We start from the raw sequence: 12553 nt of genomic DNA, 5'->3' as shown, positions 1-12553 counted from the left end.
AGGTCTGGTGACGGGACTGATCGCATGTGTTGCCGGAATACTTTAAGCCCTGCGATATTAATAGAGCTGTATACAGAGTTATTTTTTCTTCGCGTGTCGCGCCTCCCCTGTGGCTCTTTAGCGCCCCCCAGGGGAGGCGCGCCTCACCTATTGAAAACCGCTGTCATAAGTGAATGTTAACAGTATGGGTGTGTCAGTTTATTAGATCAGTAAATTCGGTCTTAAAAGTGACAGCAGCCTAATAATCCTGCTGCTGTCTGTGCCATTAATGTTTAATAGATTAATGGAAAATTAATTATTTGAAAGACAAATAGAAAATCACTCACTGATCTTCACTGAAAAACTTCAGTAGCTTTAAGAATCATAATATTTAATTCATACAGTGAAGTGTAGTGTTTTATTTGTTTATTAATTTTCTTACTTGAATGCTACTGTTATTTGTATCTTATATTGTATTTGTCCTATTATTTGTAACTTCTTATTTTAATAACAAAGATCAAACAATAAGAAGAATTTGATAAAATCGCCAACCCCTACCTTTAACTAATTATGCTTACTTCCCTGATATGTAGAATACATTGTTTGATTAGACAGAGTATTTCTCTAAACTGCTTAATACTGTCAAATTAACACAGATAGAGCTCAATGTCCATCACATTGTTTTCAGATAATATTTATAAAAAACAAAAATAGATATTCATTTTCAAATACAGAATCTAAACTGATTAAGTAAATTGGAGCATTCTAAAAAAAATGTGTTCCTCAAAATTGTGATGCATAAAATTTATTTTAAAAAAGTGTGATAAATTAATTAATGGGATATAATGAAATGCACTACTGTTCAAAAGTTTGGGGTCAGTAAGATTTATAATATTTTTTTAAAAGAAGTATCTTATACTCACCAGGCTGCATTAATTTGACAAAGTAAAAACAGTAAGCAGTCATTTATTCTTGTGATGTCAAAGCTGCATTTTCAGCAGTCATTACTCCAGTCTTTAGTCTTACTCAGTTGTGCTGGTTAACTTGAATTTCTTAAAATAGAAATCTTTTGTCACATTATGAATGACTTTACTTTCACCTATCATCCATTTTGTGCTTCCTTGCTGAATAAAAGTATTAATTTCTCTCTTTCAAAGAAAAAACTTTTGAACTGTAGTGTATATATAAATGAAATACAACATTGTATTTGAGACTTATTTTAATTATTTAAGCTGTGTGATAACTTGTTTAATTTACACAGAAAAATAAAATGTAATGAAATGTAGATACACACTCAATCCTTCCCATTACGTCATTCAATATAAATGGTATTTCCTCAAACTCAAAATACAATTCTACATCCTTAACACTACATCAAAATAAATTCGTGAAATTACCTCGAATTGAATTAACATTTCAGTTCAACTCTGGATGGGGCACAACCTCACTACAAATGCTGGTACAATTACTGAGCGCCAGTCTGTCTCCCTATGACAGGAAATAGTAAATCAGACAACCCGCAACACACACATACCCACCCATTGAGACAGACCTCCCTGAGATCAAAACTCCAAAATAGGGCTGGGCTATACGGCCAAAAATATTAGCATGATATTTATTTTTTCCATATCATACGATATCGATTTTAATCACAATATTCATTTACCTACCATTAATGGGGAAGGAAATGCTTTCCGCATATTTGTTAGACCTTGCGAATTAATGCAAACATGTAAACTTGTTTGTTCACAATTAAACTCCACAGAGTAGCTACCTTTTAATTTAGGGTCCCATGAAATCCATTTTATATTTTCCTAATTCTGTGTTTTCCATTTTTTTTTTGGGGGGGGGGGGGGGGGGGATTGTGCTTTTCACGATTTAATACAAATTTATATAAACTTTAACAATTTAATTTAGCTTTTACAACGGAATCAAATGAAATATAACAACTAACAACAAAACAACATTTTATTTTTTGTCAAGTAAGATACGGCACAACAGAACTGAATAAATATCTTGGTTGTGTGACATTTCTCAGAAACAATAATATTATTATTAATTTGAGAAGTACATTTTACTATAGGCTACACTAGTGATATACATTCTGTCAATTACTTAAAGTTAAAACTGACTTTTATTTTGATGGTTTCTCGTCTAGATCTTTTTGTTTCAGTGTATTTGACAGTAGTTTTTCTCAAATGAAACAGTGAAAAGCTTGTGAAGTGACTCTTAAAAGATAGCTCTGGAGATGAAGTTCATGTGCTCATGTCCTCACATATTGAGACAGCAGACACTGAAAACGCACTTGGTTTCTTACGTAACCTCAGTTCTCTCTAGAAGAGGGAACGAGTATTGCGTAAGTTGCTTACGCTACGGGTAAAGTCATCTTTTCTCGAGATATTGAAGCCAAAAATTATCCTTAATTTGGCATTTATTGTCAACGCAGTGCAGCAGCTAGCCGACCTAGAGCAGGCCATATTGCGTGCTCATTGGCTGCCCTGCGGCAACTGCTGCAGCCTACCACTGAGCTTTGCGCGTGACGTCCCGCCCTCCACGTGTCATAGCCGGCCAAAATGGGGGTGGCCTAGCGTATAAAAGACAGGCTCGGAAGCTGCATCACTGGTTTCCATCAGCTGAAGCAAAAATCGCTCGTGGCGCCTGCACGGTCGGGTTACGCAATACTCGTTCCCTCTTCTAGAGAGAACCGAGGTTACATAAGTAACCGAGTACGTTCTCTTACGAGAGGTTCTCTCATATTGCGTAAATTGCTTGCGCTATGGGAACCCATTGTCAACACCGTGCGCGCCCAGCCTCCACTTCATGAGTCCCAGGGATTCCCAGGGAACATATATAAGTGGGAAACAGGTGGCCAGCAATGCGGGCCAGCACATGTTATAAGCACATACAGGGTATACAGAGCGGCGTCGCCGGTCTATATAACTATTCACTATATAATGCAGCTCAACCAGGAGAGCTAACATCGCGTGAGAGTAGTCTGCGCATGATAATCTGGGCAGGATATACACACCGCTCACACTGACAAAAGTCTAGCCTGCAAGGCGGTAACTTCCAGGTTATAAAACCTAAAAAAATGTGGATGGAGAGGCCCAGCCTGTCACCTCAAAAATGTCTTGAATGGAAATTGAATGGAGGCCACGCCTCTGGTGGAATGCGCTCTGATGCCCAAGGGGCATTGGAGACCTTTAGACTCATAAGCGGATGCGATAGCATCCACTATCCATCTGGACAGGCTCTGTTTCGAGGCGGCGAGACCCTTGGTGCGCCCACCAAACGAGGCAAAGAGCTGTTCCGAACACCTGAAAGAGGCGGAGCGCGTAATATAAGCCCTGAGCGCCCTGACGGGGCAAAGGAGATTAACATCGCTCGCACAATCGGATGCTGGCAGGGCCGAAAGAGAAATGACCTGCGCTCTGAAGGGGGTGCTCAACACTTTAGGGACATAACCATGTCTTGGCTTAAGGATGACTTTAAGAGTCATTTGGCCCGAACTCAAGACACTCAGCGCTAACAGAAAGCGTGTGTAAATCCCCCACACGTTTTACTGACGACAGAGCTGTCAGGAAAATGGTTTTGAGCAAGAGGTACTTTAGGTCCACGGAGTCTATCGGTTCAAAGGGGAACGCTTTCAGGGCCTCCAAGACCAATGAAAGGTCCCACATGGGAACAGACGGGGGTCGCGGGGGATTCATCCGTCTGGCTCCCCTAAGGAAGCGGATGACGAGCTTGTTTCTTCCTACTGACTGACCGCGCGTCGACTCAGCGAACACTGCAACGGCCGCCACATAAACTTTAAGCGTGGTTGGGGACCTGCCCTTATCCATCAGCTCTTGAAGGAAGCCGAGCAACCATGGGACCCCACACGTTCGTGGGTCTAGATCTCTATCAGCACATCATTTGGAGAACACAGACCATTTAGACACGTAAAGCCGCCTCGTAGAGGGAGCTCTGGATTGCGTAATCGTGTTCATCACTCCTTCTGGCAGGACAACGGCTATCCGTTGATTAACCATACATGCAGAGACCAGCACTCTGGATGGGGATGCCAGACTGAGCCGTGGGCTTGAGAGAGGAGATCTCTCCTCAACGGAATCGGCCAAGGGGCTGTGTGGGACAGCCGCATCAGCTCCGGGAACCAGTTTTGATTCTCCCAGCGCGGGGCTACAAGGAGCACCAAGTGGCACGTTTCCCTGATCCTCTTGATTACCTGTGGTAACAGAGAGACCGGAGGGAAATCATAAAGTGGGAGGCTTGGCCAGATTTGGGCCACCGCGTCCTCGTTCTTTGAAAAGAACAGTGGGCAATGAGCGTTGTCTTTCGACGCAAACAGGTCGACTTTCGCTTTGCCGAAAAGGCGCCACAGTAACTGGACTGTCTGGGGGTGCAGGGACCATTCCCCTGGGGAAACGTAGTTCCTGGATAGTTTGTCTGGGCCGTCGTTCAAGTGGCCTGGCACATGCGCAGCTCTCAGCAAGCGCAGGAGGCACTAAGACGATACAAAGAGGCGTTCTGTAAGATGGCAGAGGCTTCTGGATCTGACACCGCCATGACGGTTTATGTAGGACACCACTAGGCTTAGGTGGTATCCAAATTTTGATACCGTCAAACCTCCTCCCTATTTTACCGGGGTATACGGTATTACCGTGACTAATTAAAAATTATGACATAAGGCTCAGACAGCGTCACCAAACTGTTGGCTTGTGCCTACACCGTTCAGAAACTGAATACCAGATCGGGCAAAAAACAAACAAAACAAAAATCAAGGCCAACCCGTGCACGTTGTGTCTGATCCCGGCTGACGGCATTAAATGTAATATGAGCCGGAGCCCTATTTAGACTCGACTATTTTTAATACGTGGGCCGTTATAATATGGTGGCGCCAAATAAGTTTTTAACCCAGGTGCTGAGGGGGTGGTAGATATAAATACTATTTATAAATGAGCAAAAATGGGACACTTAATAATATTTAATTATTTTAATTATGACAATTAAAGTATTCATTTTATTAATTAATTTAAATTAAATTAACAAGCAACAAGTACATTTGTAAATCCGGTGACACGCGTCCATTGATTTTTATTAATACAACTTTTCTGTCAGTGTCTGCTGCAAAGATTAAGTTGACGATCGCCATCTCCTAGTGAACGCGCATATATAGAGAGAAATGCAGATCACGGATTACATAAACAGAAGGTATAGGCTAGCCTTTTTCTTTTCGTTTTGAATTATTTCGTTTAAAGAAATTGACGATTGATATCTCCGTAGTGAACGCGCCTATAGAGAGAAATGCACATCATGGATAATCAGAGAGTATTCTGCCTATATTTCTTTTCCTTTTGAATTGTTTCGTTTAAAGAAATTGACAAATCGTCATCTCCATAGTGAACGATAGAGAGAAATGGTGTCAATTGATATGCCGAGGACGGTGTATTGATATGCCCGACCGTCGAAGGTGAATCTCAAGAATGGCCTGTGACGGGGAACTATCGGGATCGGAAAGTATGCATCTTTCAGATTGAGAAAGATAAACCAGTCCCTCGGGCGAATTTGCGCGAGGATTTGCCTGGTCGTGAGCATTTTGAAAGGCCGTCTCATGAGAGCTTTGTTCAAATATCTCAGATCTAAGATAGGTCTTAGAGCTCCGTCCTTCTTGGGTATGAGAAAATAACGGCTGTAGAAGCCTGACTCGCTCAGAGAAGGAGGTACTGGTTCTATGTCCCCTTTGCACAGCAGTTCGGCTATTTCTGTGCGGAGTAGATGCGCTACATCTACATACTTTCACTTTCATCTCGGTCCGTGCTCGAAAGCGAGGGGGGCGGCGAGTGAACTGAAGCGAATAGCCCTGTCTTATTGTGCTCAGCACCCATTCTCACACACCTGGAATAGCCTTCCATGCTTCTACATGTATAGCTAGGGGCAGAATGGACTCCGGGTTCCGATCGCCGCGCTTCGCAGGCTCGGGAAACTGAACCGGAGGTGTGTGCGGGCCGCACACGCCCTCGAATCTCGGGAACGGCGGCACGCTGACAGCTGTGACTGTCTGTGTCACTTAACCCTCTGGGGTCTGAAACATGCTGGCACGTTTTGCTCGATTTTTTTCAAATAGCAGCAAAATAGATCTAAAATACTTCGTCATTTTTGGTCATACAGACTTAAGAAATATGAAAAAAAATTACTGTTAAATGTCTACTTTTTTATGTGTCCAATTACAATCGAAATAAAACATTGTGCTTTTGTAAAAAAAAAGAAAATAAAACAGGGTGTGCTTTCTGGCTCTCCGTCACAGTGAGCTTTTTTTTTGAGCACGTCTCTAAACTTAAAACTCAGCGACTACTATTCACCCAGGCATGAGCAATATATCTTTATAATAGTTTAAGTTTGTACTTTTAAATGATCATATTCATAACAAAAACAAATATTCTCTGTTTATGTAATCTATATGAAAAGAGAGAGATGTCAGTCGCTCTCATTTAATCTCATTAGCTTTTAATTTGACACGCCCACGGAGAGCGCGCGCTATTCAAATGCAAATGATCTCAGGCAACACATGCAAACGTGTAAACGCCCATCACATGAGAAAAGCACACCAAATTTATTCAGATTACAGTACTGTGCGTTGTCTTGCAAGGCTGTGAGGAATAATCCTGGGAAATTTACCTCAGAAGTGCTGGTTTAAATTCATTTCGAGGAGCAATGGATCCATCTGAGAAGTAAGTTTTTTTTATTATTAGTGTTCTAATCGCGATATCCTAGTGTATGTAAACCGCAAAAAGACTGTTTAAATATGAATCGCGTCTGTGTGTGAAAGAATGAGTTGAACAGCTTTTACCAAACTATATTGCTATACTGAGATGAGTGAAAATCGACTGAATAATGTTGAAATAAAATGTCTTTGTATAAGCAACGTATTAAACTGCAAATTAATATTTATATGCCTTATATATATAATAAAAACAACAAACGATATGCATGTTACAGACGAAATATGAAAGACAACATTTCGTTGACTAGTTTTGGATAGATTATTAACTTTTTACTGTAAAATAGACTACTGCCACATCAAATAAGCTTTTGTTCACCAATTTCTGTTCAAATATTAAATATATTAGGCTATGTTTGTTTTGTCAAAAATAAAGTCATCCACTAGGATGTTATTATAGTGTTTGTTCCAATGTAGGCTTTATTCAAACTAATGAATCCTTAACTTTGAAATACGTATGATAAAATGTATAGGCCTACTTTAGTTTTTACTAAGAAATATTACACTTGAAATATTGTTATTTTAACTGTTGCTGTAATTGTAAAATAGCAAATAATATATTTACAAGGTATGTAAACAAAATCTTAAAAGGTAAATATAAGCCTTCTCTTCAAATTATTTTGATTGTGTTTTATTAGTGACAAATTTGGGGAGAGGATACATATCCAAAACTTTCTGAAAATACAGTATGAGAATTAACTACACAATTACTAGAAATGTTCACCTTGGATATTATACAATTTGCAAGCAAAAATACAAGTGGAAAAATACTATGTTTTCTAGATGTTTCCAACTGTGAACCAATTTTGTAGTATCTATATATATTATTATTTTTTTGTCCTTGTATTCTTGTGGCTCAGTGACACACCTGTGTGAAAGGCTCATTATGCAGGCTCGTTAAGCAGGTCTTTTGTCTTCTCAGGTGTGAATTAGACCATTATTCATGAGTAATGCACCTTTGGCATATTGCCTTTCCAAACAAAAAGTGTTTATTAAATTTAAATCAAAGTATTATTTTATGTGAATGATTTGGCAGGATGATTTTCAGATCATTTTGAAGCACAAATTCTAGGCGAGAACATCCATTGGTCAAAAGTCTTGTGGACACATATTTAGTATGTGTTTTGTGGCTTTATTTCAGGAACTTTAAGTTTTAGTTTTTTCAATAACCATGCATAAACAATATTCTCTCAAAAATACAAACATGTACATACATGTTGCTCACATATTATGGTAGCCCTGTTTGTGCTAAATAGAGTGTAATGACAACTTTGCCATTAATATGTTTATAAGCAACTGGAAAAAGCACAAATGTCAGAGCATGTCAGAACACCCCCAGGTCCCAGAAAACACCTTAGACCCCAGAGGTTTAAGACGACCCGATTATTAGGAATGGGGAACATTTTGTGACGATATTTAGTGCGAGCAGAGACTGGGGCGAAGTGTTTGTCAATAATAGGGGTGTCACGATTCTCCAAATCCTCGATTCGATTACATTTTCGATTCTAAGGTCGCTGTTTGATTCGATTCTCGATTTTTTACATTTACTTTTTTTAAAGCCGAAACCGGCCAATCAGGATGCTCTCTGTCTTACATGCGCTTCATGAGGCACACACGCAAGGTCTCTCGCTCTCTCCCTCTCTGCCGCCCGTTATACGGTTTGGAGCACAGTTTTTTCTGTCTCGCATGCGCGCTCTTGCTCGCTCACTCTAGATTCCGGGAGCTTTTAACTAATTTGCGTGCATCAGGGAGCCGCTATCAATATGCGGGAGACTCCCGGAACTTCCGCGAGACTTGGGATGTCTGCAAGCTGTGGCTTTTTTGAAGCGTGAACGTTGTCGACATAACTCACTGGAAATCCAAAAAACATCCACACCTGCGACTTCAATGAAAGAGGAGGGGGTTCAAGTTCTGTCAATGGATCTCCTGCATCTGCAGTTGCCATGCTATCTTTTCAGTGGCTGCAGCTAAGTTAGAGGAGGTTGACCATAGACTCGCAGCACTTCAACACGCGTGTTTTTTTCCGCTTGGCACGCCGACCGGACGTGACATGGGGGCGTGGCAGCATCGACGATTCCATTTTCTAATTCGAAGTTCGAGATTGTGAATTAATTTCGATCGATTTCAATTTAAAATCGAAATCGTGACACCCTTAGTCAGTAAGCGTGAGCACTCGTGAGCGGGCACGTGACTTCCATTCATAACTTGGCCGCTGTGAGGCCTGCGTCCAGACGAGCGTGATCCGGCCTGTCAACGCTGCGGAGGCTGGGGCAGAGCTGGGCGCTGACTAGCGTGTTGTGCAGGCAGCTCACGTGGGCGGCTTGCAGAGGAACTAGAGCGTCGAGGCAGGAAAAGGTTCATGGCCTGCGAGTTCTGCACTTCAGAGAAGCGGTCGGCGATCCCAGTAACCGCTGGGCCGAAGAGACCAGTGGAGAGCGGCGCGTCGAGAAACTTGGAGCGCTCTGACTCCCTCTTATCCGCAAGCGTCAACCAGAGGTGCCTCTCTGTGACGGTGAGCGAGGCCATGCATCTGCCCATTTGCTGAGCCGCGGATTTCGTCACATGAAGGGAGAGAACTTTAAGTGCTTTTTAAAGATTATTTGTTAAATATACCAAATAATTGTGTCTGATTTGTCTCAGTCGTTACATGGGATCATTTGATGATACAGAACGAGATTTATGACTTAAAAGGTTGTTTGAGAGAGAGAGATAGTGAGAGTGTGTGTGTGTGTGTGTGTGTGTGTGTGTGTGTGTGTGTGTGTGTGTGTGTGTGTGTGTGTGTGTGTGTGTGTGTGTGTGTGTGTGTGTGTGTGTGTGTGTGTGTGAGCAATATGAGAGAATTTGAAGATGGGGTTAAACACCAGCTGGCAAGACCTGGCGACTGGTCCAACATACACACACACACACATTCAGAGGGGATTTTTATCAGCTGCTAGGAACACAGTTACTATTGTTTGAGGCCAAGTGTTCGGTCAGGCAAAAGTCCCAGAGCAAACATTCTCAGCTGATGTCCATTTATTCACAATCGTAATGCTACAAATGCAACATCAGCTAAGTGACGTGCTGGATTGGGTGTGACTGCTTCTTCATGACTGGAATTTTTAATCCACAAATGACGACTTCATATACAGTACATCATGACCAAGACCACAAGCAGCCTGGCATGTTACCAGCTTCTCATAGCACACACACACCCACAGATGCTGATAGTATACTGTACATCAATTCAGTTAGTATACATTGCAAGGAAGGATTATGAACTGGGCCAATGGGGATGTTTTCTGGGGGTCTCTGACTGCCTGGGGTAACTTACTAGTGCTAAAGTGATGGACAGCTTCAGTGATTATAAAGGGAGTGCTCTTTGCTCATGTCCTGTTTATAACCAATTCATGATTTAGATAAAAGCTGCTAGCTACACACTGAAATGTTTGTAATAGGTTTGTTTTTATTTAAATAAAATATGATTTAAAGAAGTATTAAGATTAATTCATAAGAAAAAAAAAGTAGAGAATCGTTTTGGAATCGGATCATGACTCCCAGAATCGGAATCGGATCGGGGGGTGCTTATAGATTCCCACCCCTAAATTTAGTATTCAATAGTAAAGCTTGCATCGTTTTAATTGTATTTGTGTTTATATATGATGTTTATATTGGCCGTGGTTACTGAAAACAAACTCGTTTTTGGACACACACATTCAGATACGCCCCAAAGCGGAGAAGATCTAGTGTTTTGAGCGTCATTGAGCAAAGTTGTCTCGCTGCAGTGGACACACACCATTACTGAGAAGCACAGAATGGGTAATAAACAGAATAGAAAAAGATGGTGTCTCAAAATGTGTTTTTAAAAGTTGGAGTACTTTTAATTTGACAAGCCATCTTAATTCTTAATCCAGTGCACTGCACGCTACATTTCCAACAGATGAACACTCTAAAGAACATAATGCCAACATGAAACACGTGAGCAGGGGTATATGATACACTACAAGGTATAACCAGCTGCCTTTTTTCTGCAGTCTGAATTAACACTAGGCAATAAGGGCAATAACTGACAGCTTTATTAAAAGCCTGGACATTAAGTAAGATTCCCTTCAATCAAAAGGGATGAGCCAAGCCACACATTCACACAGACTTGTTTAAAGTAGTGTGTGTGTGTGCCAATCAGTTGAAGCAGGGTCATAGGAATAAACAACTAGACTCACTATCAATCACCAGCAACTGTAACAGGGTGACATAACAGCACTTGCTGGCCAAATGACATCACCAGCTATAAGAAGATCACTAGGGCTACATCACCTCAACTAACGGGGTCAGATGAGTGTCAGTTACTGTTCTGACATCACTTGTTTGGGTCACATCATCACAAATCAAACTGTAAAGTGTGGTAACGTACAACAGCTTTGAGACATTTAAGAATCAGTTTCTTCTATACATGTTCTTTTGAAAAGTATATCAAATAACAGATTTTTTTTATCACATGTTCCACAAAATATTAAGCGGTTTTCCACACTGACACCAAAATAAGAAGCCTATTTCTTGTACCAAATCAGCATTTTAGAATGATTTCTGAAGGATCATGTGACGCTGAAGACTGGAGTAACGGCTTCTGAAAATTCAGCTTTGCCATGCAGGAATAAATTATATTTTAAATGACATTAAAGGAGCAGTATGTAGGATTGTGTCCAAAACTGGTACTGCGATCACCTTCAAATTACTGTAGAGCGGTGTATCCCCTTCCCCTCCTCCCTGACTCGAGGTTGCCAGATAGCTGCAGGAAAAAGCAGGAACGTAGGCTGCTACAGAAGCTTCCAATGGCAAGTGACGAGTCCTACACAGTAGGCTAAGTTTTTTTTCTGTTAATTATGTTTATGCTTCAAATGAGAGATGTTTTGCAAAGTAATTATATATCGCAAAAATTTACTAATGGCGATTAGCCAAATATAATAGTAAAGATGTACGCTCGTATGTGACAGTACATTGTTAGAACAGTAGCTGTTAGTATACTAACGGTAGGTATCTGTCATTAACGTAAGTACAAGCACAAGCCTCGGTCACTGTGTGTAATTGATATCAAAGATAGCCTACAGCTATTCATTTAGCTGACACTATAAGTGAAAGCTATATTTTTTAACTTACTCTGCAGTACACGTCCATAATGCTAAAATATGTGATGTGAAAGATTACATGTCATTCTATTATTTTTGGCTGTAGAAATTGCATGATAAACAAGTAGGCTACAAAACGTTCCAAGTGGGACACATTATTCACATCATAGGCTACAATGTGCTTTTCATTGGTGTTATGGACGTTAGAAAAAGTTATTTTACCGTGGAATAGCGCCTATAGTGCTTCCAATTCGATGACCCACCTCCTCCATATGAGCTAACGTAACGTTACTTTGCACGAACATGCATAACTTTGTTCGACTGTCATGAATATTTGAAATGTCCATTTACATCAAGTACAAGTTAGCCAAACATAGATGAATCTTACCTGTCCATAAATTCTTCTCCGTTTTCAGCCGTCTCCATCTTTCAAAGGCATCTCCTATACAGATCCTTGTTTTATTTCGGACTTTGTAACGAAGTATTTCGGATTCATAACGAGTTTATCAGTTTATCTGATTCGCAACGTTAGACCTTTTTTTTATCCGATTCCGACACGTGTGTTTTTTTTGATACACAATGCCCTGTTGGGGCAACTTAATGGCTGCACTTTGTTCTGCACTATGTTCCACCACTTTAAGACAAATGTATTTGTTGTTTGTTTTGTTTATCATACACAAGAGATTATAAGCTA

The 12553-nt window shown here is 40.7% G+C and overlaps 1 protein-coding gene across 5 annotated transcripts in view; it reads right to left on the bottom strand.

Annotated features, from left to right (window-relative positions):
- igf2bp2b (insulin-like growth factor 2 mRNA binding protein 2b) overlaps nucleotides 1-12553 on the bottom strand; it is an 84146-nt gene that overhangs the window by 51171 nt on the left and 20422 nt on the right. The gene's annotated exons all lie outside the window — the stretch shown is intronic.

Source organism: Siphateles boraxobius, unplaced genomic scaffold (genome assembly GCF_051911475.1).
Source record: "Siphateles boraxobius isolate OS27281-9 unplaced genomic scaffold, OSU_SipBor_1 29, whole genome shotgun sequence".
Classification (NCBI taxonomy): Eukaryota; Metazoa; Chordata; class Actinopteri; order Cypriniformes; family Leuciscidae; genus Siphateles; species Siphateles boraxobius.
The sequence above is the reverse complement of the archived record's forward strand: the minus strand, read 5'-3'. Positions and strand labels throughout refer to the sequence as shown.